Raw genomic sequence first — 19,757 nt, forward strand, 5'->3', positions numbered from 1 at the left:
TTAGGAGAGCCAGTGACAGTGGGTTTAGGCAATCTAACTTGGATACTAGTGAAGTTCAGCAACTCTGAGAGTTTTGATCTTGGCAGTGCTAAAAGTGACTTATTAGCACAAAGTTACAGCAAATTCAATGTTGCTCTCATGAATGTTTGGAGCCCCTAAAGGAACCTTTCTCTACCAGAGATCTCATGAAAGATGTTATATTCAGCAGATGGTAAGAAATTCTTATCCTACAAGATATGGTTATAATGTTTATTATAATTCTTACCCAATTAATGTCTTGATTTGTTACTAGTGTTGTCAAAATTGATTCCGAAATTAATAGCTAATGGATTCTAATTAAATACTGATTACCTGGCTGTCACCATAAAAAAAATTCATACAAACTATAATTTGATTCTAGTATTTAATTGATTATAAAGGGCTTGTTTCTACTCCAAGATACAGATATATTATTATTATTATTATTATTATTATTATTATTATTATTATTACAAGATATATCTGTTCTAAAGATACAGTATGAAACTTTAATTATGAATAGAAAAACAACAATATAATAGGATGACAGTTTTTATTTTTAGTAACAATATGGAAAGCTTTACAATATTTGAAATTGTTCTTAATTACATTTTTCAATTTCTTGTTTTATATAAAATTACTTACGAAGTATAATATTTTAGGGAGACTCATTTAATAATTTTTATTTTAACGAGCATCATTAACAATTAATGATTAATATTTGAAGATAAATGTCCCATTTATATAAGAGAAATATACAAAATAACTTATGTATTTATATTTTAAATAAGTACAGACATGAACAAATATTAACTAGTAATATTAGGAAGATATTGTATAAAAAATATATATTAGGAAGATACATATGGAATTTGGATATTTTATTTATAAAGAAATAATTTTAATTATATACTTTGCATGATTTTTAGATTATTGTTGTGCTGATTTCTTTTTTATTTTCCGGTATAGATCATTTGGTATCTAGTCACTCAAGGTTCTGACAAAACTATTTCAAACCAGATAGGATAACAACGGCAACAAAATTCTGCTTACCAAATTTTATCACAATTAAATATTGAACTCGAGGTTAAGGATTAAGCTGTAACAATTTCGCGCAAATTGATCCGCGTACATTGTGGTTGTTGTGCATATCTTAATTGAGTCTATCACGTAATCCATATTCAATGTTATTAAATTTTGTCTTTCTCTGTTATTCAGTATTTTTTATATTCTTTTATCTCTTAATCAAAATTATCACTAATTTACGAGGAAGGTTATACTTACAACTTTTTTTTTTACAACCTCTTACAACCATATCTTAACACCGTTGATTTCCGCCAATCAACGGTTATCATTTATTATGAATTAATAATTAATTAATAAGTTTAATTTACAAAAATCGTAACCGTTGATTCATTCCAATAATAAGGCCTCATGGTGGCACTTAAGGGTGTAAATGAGCTGTGCTAGGTTAGACTTTTGCTTAAATAGGCCAAACTTGTGTAAAATATCCTAGTTTTGATCTAGTACCTGTTTGGATCCTCTTATTTTTAAGCTAGAAGCTACTTATAAGCATAAACTAGGCCAAACAGATTTTGGAAAAAACTTTTATAACGAAAAACTCTTTTTTTTATAATGAAGAAAAAAGCTGAAAATTAAAAGCTCCTAGGAGGAGCTTTTTTTTAAGCTCTTATCTGTTTTTCTTGAATTGTGTGCTTTTTTTTTAAATGAAGAGTGATAAAGATAGAGAGAAAGATAATTTTCTTGAAATATGTGCTTTTAAGTAATTTTCAAGCTAAAACTTTTATGTAATTTTCAAACAGCTTTTAGCTTATTTTTTAAGCTTTTTTTTTAGCTTTAGCTTATAAGTAACTTCTAGCTTAAAAATAAGAGAATTCAAACAGGCTAGTCTGTTATCCTTGTGTAAGTCAAAATTATAAGTCTGACTTAGTCTATATTAAAAAAAAAAGGCTTGGACTAGGCCTATTAGTTTGTTTAAGTCTATTAGGTATTCAATAATTAAAATAATATTACTTTATTATTCAAAATTATTAAAATAAAAATTTTATTTAAAATAAATGATATGTAAGTTTATTAGCCAGATTTTGTAAAAAAAATAAAAAATAAAACTCATGACTTGCTTTTTAAAAAGAGGCTTTTAAAAATTTGAACCTATTCTATCTTACTAGATGTAATAGACCAAATTTGACCTAAGCTAGATCTAATAGGCCATGATAAGCTGTTTAGCCGTTTCAACTCAAACTCAATTTCCTTTCCCCGCTCTCTCGGTTTCTTTCTCTCTAGATAACTCAAATCTCTCCTCTCTTTTCTTTTTCATCGTTTTCGTTCTTTCTCATCGTTATCTTAGGCATTGACGATCGATCATCATGAACTTGAATACTACTGATCATGTGGACTGGGACGCTGATAAAATGTGGGTTCAATCGTTTTTTTTTTTTTTTCTTCTAATTCGTTCACTGATTTTTTTTATATATATATATGTATATTTGTTTTATTGCTTAATTTTGATTTTGGGTTCTGCATAGGCTTCAATTATATATGCATGATTATATGATCAGAAGGGGAATGCACAAGGCCGCTGAGATTTTCAAGAATGAAGCCCAACTTCCTAACAATGTCGCTTGTAATATCTCAATTTGAATCTATTTCTTTATTGCTCATATCTGACACACATACGTTGAAAGTTTTGCTATTTCAATTTTATTTTATTGATTTGTTGTATTAAAATCGTGTGGTTGATTGGCATGCCCTGAGAATGTTATATAATTCATTGCATAACGAAATCAGCATTCATGTAATTCAGTTCAGTTAGTATTCTAAATCTTAATGCTGGAACTTAATTGACTTAGCTGATTAGTTAGTGCTCTAAATCTTGCTAGATATTGATTGATCACTGACATGTAATTTTTGGGTTCAGTGATTGATTATCCAGATGGGTTCTTGTATGAATGGTGGTCTATTTTCTATGGGTTATTTACCTCCAGGAAAAGGAAGGATCAGGAGATTGGGCCAGAATCCTCTAGCAAGGTGGTAACTAAATAGTAAATTAATGTGGTTTTATTTTGTATTATCCAAAGTTTCATTTTAGTCACGCGTCGAACATTTGTTAATTTTCAGGTCCCAAAGATTGTAGATAATGCAAGGAATAGTACCCTTCCTAGAACCCCTCAAACATCGATGAGGGAGCAGAGACCTCACAAATGATGGCACGACCAGCTGCTTGTTCAATACCTTCAACAGTGTCCAATAAACAGCATCTTCAATATCTGGCAGAAAATGTTGAAAGTTTGGGTGATCTTATCAAAGAAAATAACCTGAAGTTCTGGTCAGGGACTAGTTGAAAGTAATGTACATATGTGTTTTTAAATTTTAATCTGCATCTTGTCTTAAGTATTGCTTGCACATTCATAAAAGAAATTGCAATTTATATCACCTTTTCTCTATGATACGAAATAGTTCACATAAGGTTCTTTTGATCTATAGTGACACTACAACTGTGATACTTCATCCTGCGTACTCATACTGCCTTGTTGGACATATATATAAATTCAAAATATAAGCAGCTCTATTAAAATAAAAATGATAACATTACTCAATGATAGAATAAAAAGGAATACTTATACTGCCTTCATATGGGTTATATCGCATTCAACATGAATAAAAATGCATGAATCCATGATATATATTTTGATAAATTCTACTTCGTTTAGAGTTAGGCGTTATATATTGATGCAAATTATTTTTTTGGTGGTCAATTTTTGCTTGGTGGGGAAGAAGATCCATTTGGATCCTTTGCGTGAGGTTAACTGCATGATTCTTCTGAACTGAATATTCACTTAATCTTCGCCAAATAGTACTTATGTGGTGCACTGGTGCTATAGTTAAAATGATTTTATGGTATTTTTAAAAGAACTATTATTATAAATACTACTTCATTTAGAGTTAGACGTTATTTATTGTTGCAACTTATTTCTTTGGTGGTCGATTTACTTGGTGAGGAAATGGACTCATTTGGATTCATTCAGTGTCATAAATACACTATAAACATAATATCAAGCATTCTGATTAAAAAGATAAGTCACAAGAAAAAATTGAAAATCCAAAAATCTCTTAGTTTTCTCAACCACACAAAAGAAGAAAAAGCAAATGAAAACAAAACCGAGCAAAATAGCAATAGCCATTTCAATATTACTTTCAGATATCACAGCTTCCAAACACACAACAAATGAAAAGGTGCAATCAAAATAGTATGATAGTATGATAGAAGACCATTCCAATACAAAACATACCTTAGCAGCCACTTCCAACGATTTGCAGCTCAAATTACTTACCAATTCAATATCAAGTGAGAAATCCACAAATGAAAATTAAAAATTAAAACCTTCTTGGTGTGTTTTACTAAATACCTGGGACAAGGAAATTCATTTGTGGGGGAGTGCTCTCAGGCCTCATTCTAGCTGATTAAGATTCGTTTGGATGAGCTTTTTTTCTTAAAAAAAAGCACTTTTCATTTTTAGTTTATTTGGACGTATGCTTTTAAAATAAACAGAAGTCACAAAAAAAGTCAAAAGCCTACTTTTTTCAGAAGCTAAAAATTTTAACTTCTAGAAAAAGCAGAAGTCAAATGCCAAATATTTTTTTCAAAAACTAAATATTTTTATAAAAATATAAATAGCTTTAACTTTTGTAAAAAACACTTCTAAAATAAGGAAGAGATAAAAACTACTTTTTTGAGAAGACCAAACAAACGGGTTCTAAGTGTCTGTTTGGATGAGCTTTTATATCTAAAAAGGTTGTTTCTTTTTTTTAAATAAAAGTTCATTTGAGAATTTTTAGATGTTTGGATAACAAGTTTTTAAAAAAGTAAAATTTAAAATAAAAGTTAAAATGCTATTTTTTTTAGCCAATAGTTGGTTGCTTTTGAAAAAGTAGAAATTAAAAGATAATATAAATTTTTTATTTTTGGAAAAAAGATAATATAAATTTTTAAAATACAATTTTTAATCTCATCGTATCATACTTATTTTATCTCTCCTTATCCCACGATCATGCTATTTTATCTCTCTTTTATTTAATTTTATATATAAAAAATGCTTTTTTTTTTCATTTTAACATCCAAACAACTTTTTTTATATAAAAGTGATTTTCAGATCATACATCCAAACATAAAATAACTTTACCTTTTAAAAAATGTTCTTTTAAAAAAAGCAATGCATAAAAAGTCATTTTTTCAAAAGCTCATCCAAACGAGCCCTAAGTCAAAATCAAGTTTCCACGAAAAAGAGAATCTCCTAATTTATTACGTAAAGATTGTTATAAAATATTAATGGATAACTTTAATTTGAATTTCAAAACAGTAATTTGAATTCTAAAAACTGTTGGCATTTATTCCCTTTCAATTCTAATTTAATTGCATTCAATCTTGTAATATTATATATGCATACTACAATGTTAATGAGATGAACGTTTTGTCGTGACACACATTCTTTTGTTTTCTCCTTGTTTTTTTCCCTATTTTTTTTTCTCTCATATGAATTCCCCGATACATTTTAACTTATATCACGTTAACAATACGAATAGCTATCTACGAAAGTCTGCAATGACAGTGTTTAAAACCATAGCCCTTAACAAAAAAATTCTTTCAACAATTTTTGAAAAAATTATTCGGGAAAAAAGAAACATCTGCGATTATTGTAAATGTGATGCTTTTGAATTGTGTCCAAATGAGAATTATTTATGGTTTTAAATTTTACTTGATTTAATGAATTTATATCAATTTCTAATTTAAGCCAAAAGATTACTAGGTCCTATGTTTCTTTACTTAATATATAGATGGAGTCTATAATAAAAATAAAGAACAATTTAATCAAATGGAGAAGGAAATAACTAATTAACTTGATTTATTGTAAGGTTACCCAAGTACAATATTTGATCACAAAAGCACCAGAAAACAACTACTCTTAAAGTGAATAATTTGACATAATTTGAATTATTTCAGCTTCTTTCTCCACTTGATCAGCATATTTGGGAAGCGCAGTTGTATCATGAAAATTAGATGGTGAATTTCCTGTACTACAAACATGAACACCGACCCTAATTGCATAAGCATATCTCAACACAGCGAAGAAATCGCCTGATTTAAACTTCTTTTGAATGGTCTTAATATACCCGAGTGCACCCTTGTTGTAATTGAAACGTGATAAACATTTTGTGTAATGGTCTCTTGCAATATCAGTAGTACTTTGCGAGATCAACAAACGCATTAGGTAGATTGCGTTGGTAACATCGATATGAACTGCATCAATGGTGGATTGGATAAGGTTATTGAGATCTGCATCAACTGCTCCACCAGAATTTGAGTTAAGAAGTGTTGAACAAAACAAAGGGTCTTGAGTTTGATTGCAAATTTCATCCACTTTCACAAGTTTACAAGAGGACCGATTAAAAAAAAGAAAAACTACTACAAAATAGATCAAGTAAGGTTTAACAAAGAAATGAACCATGGTGTTGTCTTTTTTTCTTGAATCTCTCCTCCATTCATTCTTCCCTACAAATGTGGTTTTATAGTTCTTGTTGTGGGCTGACGAGAAGCTTGTACTTTAGAAGGCCCAATATAGAACAATATAAAAAAAATATGCAAATAAGGAAAAGAATCATTTATTAACGACGACCCTGTTTTGATAGTTAGACTGGTGGACTTGGGTTTATAGGTATTGAGAAAATCTCTCTTATTGTTATGCTCATTACTTAAGGATATCTCGTTCGTAGATAGTTTATAGAGAGCACCAATCCAAAAGTAACTCACTAATTCTTGACTAAACACATTTATCACCAAGACAAAACAGTTCTCAATTGAAAACACAACTCCATGATAATTTCATAAGAAATTAATATTCATATATTTGAATTAATTTTTTTTTTGATAACATATTTGAATTATTTTGAATGCATTTACATATGTTCAAATTTGCATATTGAATATCTTGATAATGAATTGTATTATTTATTATTTGAAGGGGATTCATATCTCATCACATCTCGTCATATGACATGATATGAGCCGTTCACCAATAAATCTTTAGGGCATGTTTGGTGCATAGTATAGGATAAGACCTGATAGTATAAGACCTGATAGTACAAGACCTGATAGTATAAGACTTGATTGTATAAGACCTGATTAAATTTTAATACTATCCATCGTTTGGTATGATATTGTATAAGATAATATCCTCTAATATTTTAAAAATTAATATATTAAAAAAGATTATTTTAATATATAAATATTGAAATGACATATTAGTTCTTGGAAATTGTACTTGTAAGCAATATTAATACATCAACCCCTTATCAGGCCTAATCCACCACTCCTAGGCTGGATTAAGTTATACATCATTTTGATGTATAAAGGGGTCCTGCTGTATAAGCTTATACTATACGATGGTCACACAAACAATTGAAAATGTCATAACGTGTAGTATAAGCTTATACTATCAGATCTTATACATCACACCAAACAGGCCCTTATGGTCACTTTCAAACCTAATTTTTTTTTTTTTTGGAGAATGTTTTTTATGATTGTTAATTTATCTATAAACAGTTGAGATCATATCATATAATCTCATGCATGTTTCCGCGAGAAAATCCATTTAAATGCTTTGCTCATTTGGAAAATAATCAACTTTTGAACTTAATTATAATAAATACATTTAATAATAAAATTTTTATTCAAATTTTGAAAACGAAAATCCGCGTTTAAAATATCAAAACATTTAGAGAAATAACTTTTGATTGCCCGTGGTCACCATCAACCATTGGCAGCGGCAAAGAATTTTTAAAAAGGAAAAGCATTCATATTACTAAAATGAAGTTGAGTGGACACCCTGGAAGATGAGAAATTGCTAAGGTTACTACTACTAGACATCGATTATCCACGGAATCTAGAGATGGAGAAAATTTTTGTCAAAAATAATCACAAAAATATTTTCCGTCCATAATAGAGACAAAATTAGAGATGGAAAAAATTTACATTGCAATTAGGGATAGAATTTTTCGACGTTAAATATTTTCTTTGAAATTATAGACAGAAATTGTCCAAAAAAAAAAAAAATTATAGATAGAAATTGTTCTGTCAAATTTTTTGACGAAAACCTATTAATTTAACTAAGCATGGAATCACTTGTTATTTAATTCTATTACGTATATAATTGATTATGGTATTGTATTGAGTGTGATATTTGAGCATTCTTGTGTGAAGAAAAATAGTTGACATAAGCAACCGGAAGTGTTGAAGTAGTGAATGGAGTTAAAAGTATCCTTTTGTAAGTGTACAAAAAGTAATGCTCAAATTTATTGGATTGAGATTTCAAAAGATTTTAATGGATTGTTTTTGGACAAAAAAATCCGTTGGTATTCGATTAGGATTTTAATGGACCGAAAAAAAGTTATGTGGTATTCGATTAGGATTTTAAAGAATTATTTTAGAATCCATCCAAATCCATTGGTATTCAATCAGGATTTTAAACGATGGAATCTTAATCTCGTGGTATTCAAAAATCCGACGATTTTAATGGATTTTCTATTGGTGTGGATTTCGTGAGACTTTTTAGTGAAAAATATAAATAGGATGCTTCCCTCACAATCTCACTCTAACCCCTAGGATTTCTTGAGATTCTTCTATTGCAGTATTTTCACAAGCCTTTTTTTCTCAATACGACTCAGGGGAGTACAGCGAGACCTCCTCCTCCCAGATGCTCGGGATGTGGGAAGTTTCATTTGGGGCCGTGTGCTAACGGTCATACTATATATATTTTTGTTTGGCAAGGAGGGCCACTTTGCTAGAGAGTGTCCGTCGTCGACGGCGAGGGCTGCAGCTGTTCGTGCAGTTCCATTACAGATGGTTCTCCTTCCACCTAAAGCGGCACCAGATGTGCCACCTGCCACGGGGCGAGTTTACACATTAGATCGGCAGCAGCCGGACCGAGCTCTAAACCTTGTCAGAGGTACTGGTTCCATTGGTGGAATTGTGGTTGATGTTTTGTTTGATTCCGGGGCTACGCATTCGTTTGTGGCAACCCCAATTGCTTTGGGGCTTGAGTTGCCCATGTTTGTGCTTCTCCACCGTTGCGGGTGACTACGACCACTGGAGAAAGTGTGATGCTACCACTGTACATCGAGATGTCGTGTTTCAGTGGGAGGGCCGTGACTTCTCGGTAGATCTGGTAGGATTGCCGATAGCTAATTTGGAAATCATCCTTGGCAAGGATTGGTTGTCCAAGTATTGTTTTTTTTGATTGATTGGTTGTTGTGCCTAGCGAGTGGTGATGTCTCCGTGTGATTCCATAGCCAGTTCCTCGCCTTATATATCTTTTTACAGGCAAGGAGAGCCTTGAGTGCAGGGGCATTCAGATATGTCTGTTGGGAGGTTGGGTGAGTGGGACACAGGAGGATCTCATTAGCAGTCCTGTGGTGAAGGAATTCCTCGAGGTGTATCCTGAGGAGATTCCTGAGTTCCACCATAGCGGGAGATAGAGTTCTCCATTGGATTGTTTCCTGGTGTGGGGCATTGTTATTAGCTCCATACCAGATGTCGCCACCAGAGTTAGCTGAGTTGAAGTAGCGTTCTGAGGGTCTTTCGGCGAAAGACTTCTATCGACCTAGCGTGTCTCCTTGGGAGCACCGGTCATTTTTGTTGTAAGGTAAGATGCCTTACGCCATTACTTAAGCGTGATGGTGCTCTGTTTAAGGATGTGAAATTCTCTTCAGGAAACTGAGTGTGTAACACTTGGAATTTGTGGCAAGGCCACGCGCGTTCTTGTATATGCGAGTTTTGTGCATGTTCAAGTAGATTGTGAGTTGAGTGGTCTCCATGACTCTAGGTTCGTATGTTGATTATTGATATGCTTAATAAGTAGTTGTCATGTTAACACCATGGGCAGTGTAAAGCATGAAATAAGTACGATAAATTATGGTAATGTATCAATGTCATTTCACCTTTATATGACTTCGATTTTGCAGATGCCATAAATAGTGAGGTATAATATTGCATAGAGTACTTGATTTATTATGTTATTAAAATTAAATTTTTTGCAAGTGTACGTAAACTAAGGTACGTTACTATGTGAATGAGAATGTTAACTGACGTGTATTGGTTGAAATGAACATGATTATGATTTCGGACAATGAAATAAATATAAATTTACTTCGAGGACATTGATTTTATATTGTAAGTCTTGTCGAGGTTAGAGTCATGGAATAGGTCCAAACTCACTCAAGTCTTGTGTGGATTAGAGTTTGTCGGGTTAGGTCACCTCTTTTGAGAGAGTGACTGGGAATCCCAGTGAATCGAATGACGTTTTGTTGTCATTGTGAAGTTTTGAGTTCTGTCGGTGACCTCCTTGTTTGGGGGTGCACTTCTCGAATGGAGACCGTGAGAGTCGAGATGAGCTTGTGGAGAAAAACCAGGACAGCGTGTCTTGGAATGAGTCGGGACATTGTTGTTGAGTGCCCAGTTGTTGTGATGCCCGAAGGTGAAGATCGAACACCAGAATCTGTTGATGAGCTTCAACCTCTTGATGTACCGCAGTGGAAGTGGAAAAGTATTTCCATGGACTTCGTTGTGGGTTTGCCGAAGACTCAGACTGGCTGTGACTCTTTTTTTTGGGTCTTTGTGGACAAATTGTCAAAGTCTGCCCACTTTCTTTCAGTAAGGGTGAGCACGTGTTTGTGAAACTTTCACTGTCACCGGTGTTGTTCGGGAACTTGAAGCGAGGAGACTGAGCCCGCGATTCATTGGGCCATACCAGTTACGTTGTAGAGTAGGACCTGTTGCCTACCGGTATGCCTTGTCTCTGAACTTGACCAACACCCACGACGAGTTTTACGTGTCTCAACTTCGCAAGTTTGTAGCGGATCCTTCGCACATGGTGCAACCAGATATTGTGGAGGTTCGGGAGAACTTGAAAACTCCCGTCAGACCACTCAAGTTTCTCGATCGTGGCGAGGAGCAACTGAGGAGCGAGATCATTTCGATGGTCAGAGTACGTTGAATGGGAAGAATTCCTGAAGGGTAATTCTGGAAGCGAGAGGACGAGCTCTCCGACAGTATCCCGCGCTTCGGGACATGTATGTTTTCTGATTTTGAGGACAAAATCCTAAAAAGGTGGGGTGAATGTAAGAACTCACACCGCTAATTAAGGAAATTAATTAGATAATTATGAGATAAAGTCGCTTTTCGGACGAAAAGTGCAGATACCGGTTTTGCTCGCGGTATAAGTGCGTACAGGCGAAGTATCCCAAAAAATTATGAAAAGTGAGTATATATTACTAGATTAATATGTAGGACTGTGATTTCAAGTTTCAAGTTAAAATAATGAGAACTGGTGCCCGAACTGATACTGGCTATGGAAAAGCGCGTACCAGAAAGGTGCTGCGAAAAATATAATAAAAATATGATAAATCTTAGAAAATTGAGTAGGTTCTGATTCCAAAGTTTGGGATCAAATTGCTAAGCGTAGCAATTAGCGCTAATACAATGTGATTAAGACTTAATGAGGCTATATATAGGTGTGCACAAGTTTCTAGGTCAGAAACTTGACACCCTCTACGTGAAAATTGGCTGAGTGTGAGCTGTCACCTTCTCCCCTTGACCTTCTTGCATGAGAACTCTCCCAAGCCACCTCTTTTACCATGGATTCTTCTCTTTGAACCTAATTTACACTTGAGAGATTGCATTGTGAGGGGGGTGTGGGTGCACATTCTGAGTTTCCAGCCACTGTGAGTTGGTGTGGGTGCTGACCTTGCTGGTTTGGGTGTTGGGAAGCCATGGTCATGGCATTTGGAGGTCCAAGTAGTGACCTTTGGTGAAAAAGAACCAACCTTGATCATCATTTTCGTTTTACTTGAGAAGTCAGACTTTGGAGCTTCATGTGAGCTCCAAGAGCATCATTCCTTGCTGTTTTAAGCTTTGGGTAAGTTGTTGAACCTTTGATCATGAGTTTTAATGGGTAAAAGGGAAGCCTTGATGCATGAAATGAATTAAAGTTAATAACCTATGGTTGGGTAATGTTAAACACACTTAAAAACGTATGTTTAAGCTGCTGGTACCTTGAAATGAACAACCTTTGGACGGATTTCTCGCGAAATGTAGAACTGCATTCTATCGCGAAATATCCGGATATGGATATCCGGATATGATATCCGGATATTGGGACAACAACGAACCTGTTTCGGTAAAAATTTGATATCTTGAGCTTCAGAGCTCCAAACCGAGTTCCGTTTGGACCTATGTGAAGCTAACAAATAGGGATATAACTCTGTAAAATTTAGTAGCCATTGGATAAGTGGATTGATCGCAGTGTCATTTTGAAGTCGCATTTTGGTTGCTGAAAATTCCGGTTACAACAGTCACTTTGCGTAAAACATAACTAGAGTTATACAACTCCGATTGAGGCTTATAATATGTCATTGTAAAGCTGGAGATGTCTAGTTTAACATATTAAAATCTTATCATTTTTGGTAAAGTGATGCAATTAAAGTGTTAAAAAGAGTAAACGCAGTTTAATGCTTAAGGCTTTGAGAAAAGCCTGCAGTAAGCGAAAATGAGAAAGAAAACGTATTCCTTTTGACAAGAAATTATAGAGCATGAGTATTGATGTTAATTTTGGTATAAATAGACTGTGATTGTGCTGTTTGGTGACCTTGAGCTAGCGTGGACTCTTGGCTTGGATAGTTAGCTTGCGAGGTAAGCTTTCGTGTCCTCGGTTTAGCTATTGTTTGTTCCACCATGTCCCATGGGGGGATAGTTATATGCATGATGTGTTTTCATGTACTGTTTTATTGAAATGCTATGGAGCTGTTAAGTGCAAATGCTTTATGATATGTATGTGGTGTGACGCCTACACAGGAGGCCATGGGGCGATCCTGTGGGCGAATACAGCATGGGCTGGTACAGCATGGGCTGATACTGTGTGGGTAATAGACGTATTCCTGCACTTCTCTGATCAGTAGAATAGTTAACACACATGTCATGATTATATGCTGCACTGCACTATTTTGGAAATTATATTGTTAAACTGCTTTTGAACTTATATTGCACATGTAAGTGAGCTTGGGGTGGAAGATCCTTGAGGACCCCTTGTCTTACTGAGATTTCTTGTTTAGAGATCTCACCCCACGTTTGGGGACACTTATTTCAGGTTCAGGTAATTTGGGGGCTGATGCCTCTGGCGGCAGGAGGCCATAGCTGAGTTAGATTATGTTGTTATCATGTTATTATGCTGTATGCTGACATAATGTGGACTTGGTTGTTGTTTATGTTCCCTGTCATTTATGGTTATTGAGTTGAGACTGCTGTTGGGCTTGTGCCTTATTTGGTGAGTATGGGGTTTGTCCATGCCACTTTGATTTCCGTTTGGTTTAAGTTTATCCGTGTTGTATAAACTACTAGATGGTCCGGCCTACGTGTTATAGTTCCGTAACTAGAGACATATTTATGATATTAATTAATGAGGTATTTCAGTTAGCTGTCTCTTGCAATATTCATACAGGCGATGTTTTTATGAAAATGGTTAAGTAATCAACTTGGCTAAATATAATGACGTCATAATTGAAAAGAAAAATATATTCCACATTTTTAAATTAAGCGTGGCTTAATACGATGACATGTTAACAAACCGGGTTAACACAGGGTGTTACACTCCCAGACATCGGCAAACCTATTTTGGTGCAAGTGTGTGCAAGTGCACACACAAATTTTTGGAAGAAAAAGAGAGAATATATTTTTGAGTCCTCAATAATAATTAAAATTACAGGGTCCAATTTAATCTCTTAAAAAAAAAAGTTGACTCTCGTCCCTCTGAATTCCAAAATACACCCGATTAGTCGAAATCGTGGTTCCTCTGAAATTCAAGGAAGACCTACATTAGTCCCTAAAAAAAGACTAAGATGGGTCTATTTTGAAATTCAGAGGAATCACAAGTCAAATTTTTTTCTAAGGAATTTAATTGGGTCCCGTGATTTTTGTTGAGGACCTAAAAGGTATTTTATTTTTGTAGTAAGTTCAAGTTTTCTTTTCTTTTTTTGTTTATATTCTTTTGTTTTTTAATACAAAAAATTTCTGAAGCATTGCCATCGAACCCCATCCCTAAATGTACAGATATAAATAAAATTGTTTGGGTCCGCCACTACTCCAGACCAAAATACCTAAGCCCCAAAAACAACCCAAGAGATACTTTCCCAAATCCCCGTTCACCAAATGCTCAATTCCATGCCCTTCACACTGCACACACACTCCCCTCCTCCTAATCTATCCTCTACCAAAATGAAAAAAATGTTGTTCCATCCGATACTCCAAGCTTCTGTCACATGATAAAGGAAAATGATTAATCTGACAGAAGACTTCGTTGACAATTGTTAGCTTTCACAACCAGTTTACTTGAAAAGAGAATGTTTTTCAAAACGCAACATAAACTAGCATGGCACTAACATTTTATTTATTTCAATATACATTCTAGAACTTCCGCTAAAATATATTTATTAACTAAAATTTGGTATCAATTCATAGCTTTTCCATTTATTTAACATAATTAAAATTTGGTGTCTCATATTAAACATCTACGAGCTACAAAGCGTTTATATATCTATTGATTTTTATATGTTGCTTTATTTTGTAGAATTTTTTTCAAAAAAGTCAAAATTATTTTGAGATAAGATGTAACATCTAAAAAAAGGTAAAACATTTTAAAGTAAATAAATCATTTGAATATTAAAATAAAAAGAATTTTTTTATTTGTAAAATTACAAAAAAATCAAGTAATAGTGTTTTTTTAATATTTTTCATGTATCATTTAGATGAAAAGCACACATAGGATTAATAATATCATAATTACATCCCATTAATTTTTTGTATTTTCTGACATCTTCGATATTATTTAATTGGAGAAATTTTGTAAAATTTCTTATTTAATTATTTTTTAAAAATAAAATCACAAAAAATTATGGTACAAAACAATATAAAGTCATAACCATGAATGACCAATCATTATCACAATAATAAATTTTTTGAAAAAAGAAAAAAGAAAAATTGAGCATGCTTGTTAATAAACTAGTCATTATAATACTATTAAAAATGTTAAAATACAACAATATATATATACAATTGGGTAATAATATAAATTCTTTTTAGGATACAAAAAAAAAAATAAATTCTTTTTATAAACTAATACGAATTAAAATTAAATTATTTAATAATATTTTTTTGGTGGAATTATTTAATAATATAATAATGCATAATTAGATCATATAATACTTTTAAGAATGGGTTAAATTAAACTCAAGCAAAATCAATTACAGTATCAATTACTTGAGGTGATGGTTATTGAGTTGAATTTATGAACAAAAATCATAGAATCCTCGAGGTGTCAAAATGGATTAGCTCAATGATATACTTCCTCGAGATATATGATGATTATCGTGTGTTGCAGCGTATCTAATATTAATCATATGATACTGGACGTTGCGATCCTCGGAGGTATTCCACATATACGTGGATATATGTTTCTCTTGTAATGTCAGGCGAGAACAGTCGAAGGGACTTGGGACAATCGCACTCCGCAGAAACACAAGACGTGGGGGTTAATCATGCTTCATGGATCTACTTATAAGAATAATAAAATTATATTACTATTTTTATATGTAATTATTGGGTTCGCTTTTTCTGCAGTTACTGCAGATAAGTTATCTGCAGTAAGCCTAATATGACGTCATTTTAGGACGAAAATCATGGTGTTTTTGTAATTTTAATTTATTTCAGGGTTATTATAATCTTTATAATTATAATTATTTAATTTTTTAATCCTAAAATGACGCCATTTTGGAAGTAAATGCAAATAACTTATCTACTTATCTGCAGTAACTGCAGAAATATTATTCTTAATAATTATTAACCTAAACAGTAGCAATAACGTATCCTCTAACATATGGTTTTGAGACCTAAAATAAAAATTAATAAATTAAAAACATAAAACATAATTTAAAATTTTAATTTTAAAATAAAATAATTCACCAACCATCCTAGAGTTTCACAATTAATATAATAACATTAATACATGGTCTATATTCTAGAGTTTCAAAAAAAAAAAAAATTCCTCTAACCTAAGGTATCAAGTCATAAAATAAATAATATTAAAATAAATAATATAAAACATATTAAAGTGGCATTTACAAATTTAATTTTAAAATATAAAATAATACATCAACTATCTAGACATCAATATTTATACAAAAGAATATAACAATATTAACACATGAGCTGTATTCTATAGTTTTAAAAAAATAATATATCTTGTGTAAATTTTTAAAATAAATAATATAAAAAAACTAACACCAACGGCTATTTTTTATTAATATCGTTAATGTCTAAGGAGCAAGGCAGCCACGGCCACAGATCGGTTGTCCAGTCGGTGAGAGAATTTCTCGCTCAATACTCAATCTCTTTAAATTTCCCACTCATCACAACTCAACGCGTCTCTCTCTCTTCTGTCTTCCATAGCATTTGTGCACTAAGTTTCTATCTTTGGCTCGAGTTAGTGATGAATTCTGGATTCAAGAAGCGTCAAAGAGGCTTCACCAAAAAGAAACTTCGAATCAATGAACGTGTTGAGGTAATGTCAATTTCTTGAAAAAAAATATATTTTTTTTGTTAACGGAATTTATGGGTCTTTTTTAATTGATTGATTTTCGCAATTCTTTAACTTTTGTCATTTAAAAGATTGTGTTTTTTTTTATTTATTTATTGTTTCCTATCTTTTTAAAAGATCGTGTTTTTTTATTTATTTATTGTTTTATATCTTTGTCCATGTGTTTCAGTTTGTGCGTATTTGGTTTACATTGTTGTTATTATTTCTTGGGTTTTGATTAGTTTCAACAATTGGTGTTTTGATGTTTTTCAGCTACATTACACATAAGATTGTTGCTTTCATGATCACTTACTTTATTTTTTTAAGCTACATCGTAGTTTACATTAGTTCTTATTTTTTTAATTTATCTGAAATTTCCATTTCTGGAATTTTGAAAAGTTTTGTCTTTTGGAATTTTTCAGGTGAGGAGTGTAGATGATGGGTTTCTGGGGTAATGGCACCCGGGGACAGTTATCCATTGTGGAAAGCTGAAGCGCCATGTCAGATATGAGAATATTTTAGATGATGATGGGATTAATAATCTTGAGTATGTAGTGAGTGTTTCAGATGCTTTGGACGGTAAAAGTTGTTCTTCAGATTGCTATAAGCGCTGTTTGATTAGGCCACTGCCTCCTTTGATTGAGTTTGATAAAAGGAGCCTTGAATTTGGTCTGTGTGTTGATGTGACCAATCACTGAGTTTGATGAGAAGGTGATATATTTGATCACAATGATGGGATGGAGGAGAGGAGTGTGTTTTTCCCAGATTTGGGTGATGAAATGAATATTGAAATTCACCAACTGCGGATTACTCAGGATTGGGATGAAGTTACAGAGAAGTGGGAGTTGCTAGGGAATTGGGTGTTTCTTGAATTGATTGAGGAGTTTGAGAGGACATTATATGTTGCAGCTTCAGGAAAGCAAATTTGGTATGGTGTACGGGGAAAAAAGGATTTTAACAGGACTGGACTGGGGAGTGGACATTCAATGTGAAGGACTTATGGAGAGACATGGTATTGGATGTAGTTAATGAGTACTTGTCTATTATTTTACAAGAAGTTTTCTGAGTCTTAGACTTTCAATGTAGTGCTACCAAGGTCTAAGGTTTATTAGCTGGAAAAAAAGCCAGCACCGTTCTATGGCTGAGGGGCGAATAACTGGCGGTGGAATCAAATGTAACTGTTGTCATACAGATTACAGTCTTGTTGGCTTTGAAAAGCATGCTAGTGGTAGTAGTACTTGCAGACCTGCTGCTAGTATCTTTTTTGGAAGATGGTAGGTCACTCTTAGATTGCCAGATACAAATAATGCAAGATTACAGGATAAGGGAAACTAAGGAAAAACCATGCATTGATTTGTTTCAAGGGGAGAATGACTACATTTGTTCTGTTTGCCACTATGGTTGTGAACTTATTTTATGTGATCAATGTCAATCTTCATTTCATAAGACATGTCTCGGTATGGAGGTAGGTGCCTTTTCCTTCTCAATCATGCAATATTTATTTAATGTTATCTTGTTATTACTTATATCTTCAATTCAATGCTTACACACCTATAACTGGTCTTGGATCTGACTTGTTTACATGGGCTAGTTTCATTTTTTTCTCTATAGGATATCCCTGATGGGGACTGGTTTTATCCTTCGTGTCATTGCAGGATTTGTGGCCAAAAGCAAAATCAATGGAGATGAGGATGGACATATCCTTACTTGCAATCAGTGTGAACATAAATGTAAGTAAGCTAATATATATGTTCACTTTAATATTTTGTCCATGCCTGGATATCTTTTGAGTGTGTAGTTTTCTACATATGTAAATCAACATTGTAATGCTTATGGTGTCATCTTTGTCAACCTTATGTAGATCATGTTAGGTGTGTGAAAAATAGAGCTGTGGATGAATCAAGAAGATATCAGGATTCAGGACAACTGGTCCTGTGGAAAAGATTGTGAAAAGGTACATTAAATCCTCTTCCCTTCTTTTTTTCTAGTTTTAAGAAAATTTTAGTCATATTTTGCATGAAAAATTAGCAGTTCCTTTTTGTTTACTTCCAGGATTTTCTTTTCCTTTTTTTATTTAATTTATTCTGCTTTTACTTTCATTCGAAGTATTATTTTACTGCTTGTTTATTGAAACAAAATTGTATCTATTGTCAATAGTATACTTCTGCATATGGATTCTGGTCAACAGTTATTCATGCGATTTCGTGGAATTTGAGGCTTTATTTTGGTGATGTTACATTTTATGACTTGACACGCAAATGGGGTTTAAGTTTAATGTCAGAGAAGCATTTAAGGTTGTCTGTCTTTGATAGATACTGCTATAAAAAGCTTTTTACGACACCCGTTACACTTTACATTCTCATGTCTATTTTTTGAAGGTATATACAGGCCTCAACAAACTGTTAGGAGAGTCAGTACAGTGGGTTTGGGCAATCTAACTTGGACACTAGTGAAGTTCAGCAACTCTGAGAGTTTTGATCTTGCCAGTGCTAAAAATGACTTATTAGCACAAAGTTACAGCAAACTCAATGTTGCTCTTTCAGTGATGCATGAATGTTTCGAGCCCCTAAAAGAATCTTTCTCTAGCAGAGATCTCATGGAAGATGTTATATTCAGTAGATGGTAAGAAATTCTTATCCTTCAAGATATGGTTATAATGTTTATTATAATTCTTACCCAATTAATGTCTTGATTTGTTATTAGTGTTGTCAAAATTGATTCCGAAATTAATAGCTAATGGATTTTAATTAAATACTGATTACCTGGCTGTCTCCATAAAAAAATTTCATACAAGCTATAATTTGATTTTAGTATTTAATTGATTATAAAGGGCTTGTTTCTACTCCAAGATACAGATATATTGTTATTATTATTATTATTATTATTATTATTATTATTATTATTATTTGTACCGTTGGAATCTATAAGCTCACTATGTTCCCTTTGGGGATGATGTCACTATATGGATGATACCTCTAGCTAAGGTAAAGACCATGCTAGAAGGTATTGTTCCAAGTATGAAGCAAGTTAATAACAGTGGAAGAT

The 19,757-nt window shown here is 32.9% G+C and overlaps 1 pseudogene; it reads left to right on the top strand.

Annotated features, from left to right (window-relative positions):
• Positions 1 to 16,625: 16,625 nt before the first annotated feature.
• On the top strand, positions 16,626 to 19,338 carry LOC133304051 (increased DNA methylation 1-like; annotated as a pseudogene).
• Positions 19,339 to 19,757: the final 419 nt, after the last annotated feature.

This window comes from Gastrolobium bilobum, unplaced genomic scaffold, assembly GCF_033153095.1.
Source record: "Gastrolobium bilobum isolate Gb01-03AN ecotype WA unplaced genomic scaffold, APGP_CSIRO_Gbil_v1 utg12392, whole genome shotgun sequence".
NCBI lineage: Eukaryota > Viridiplantae > Streptophyta > Magnoliopsida > Fabales > Fabaceae > Gastrolobium > Gastrolobium bilobum.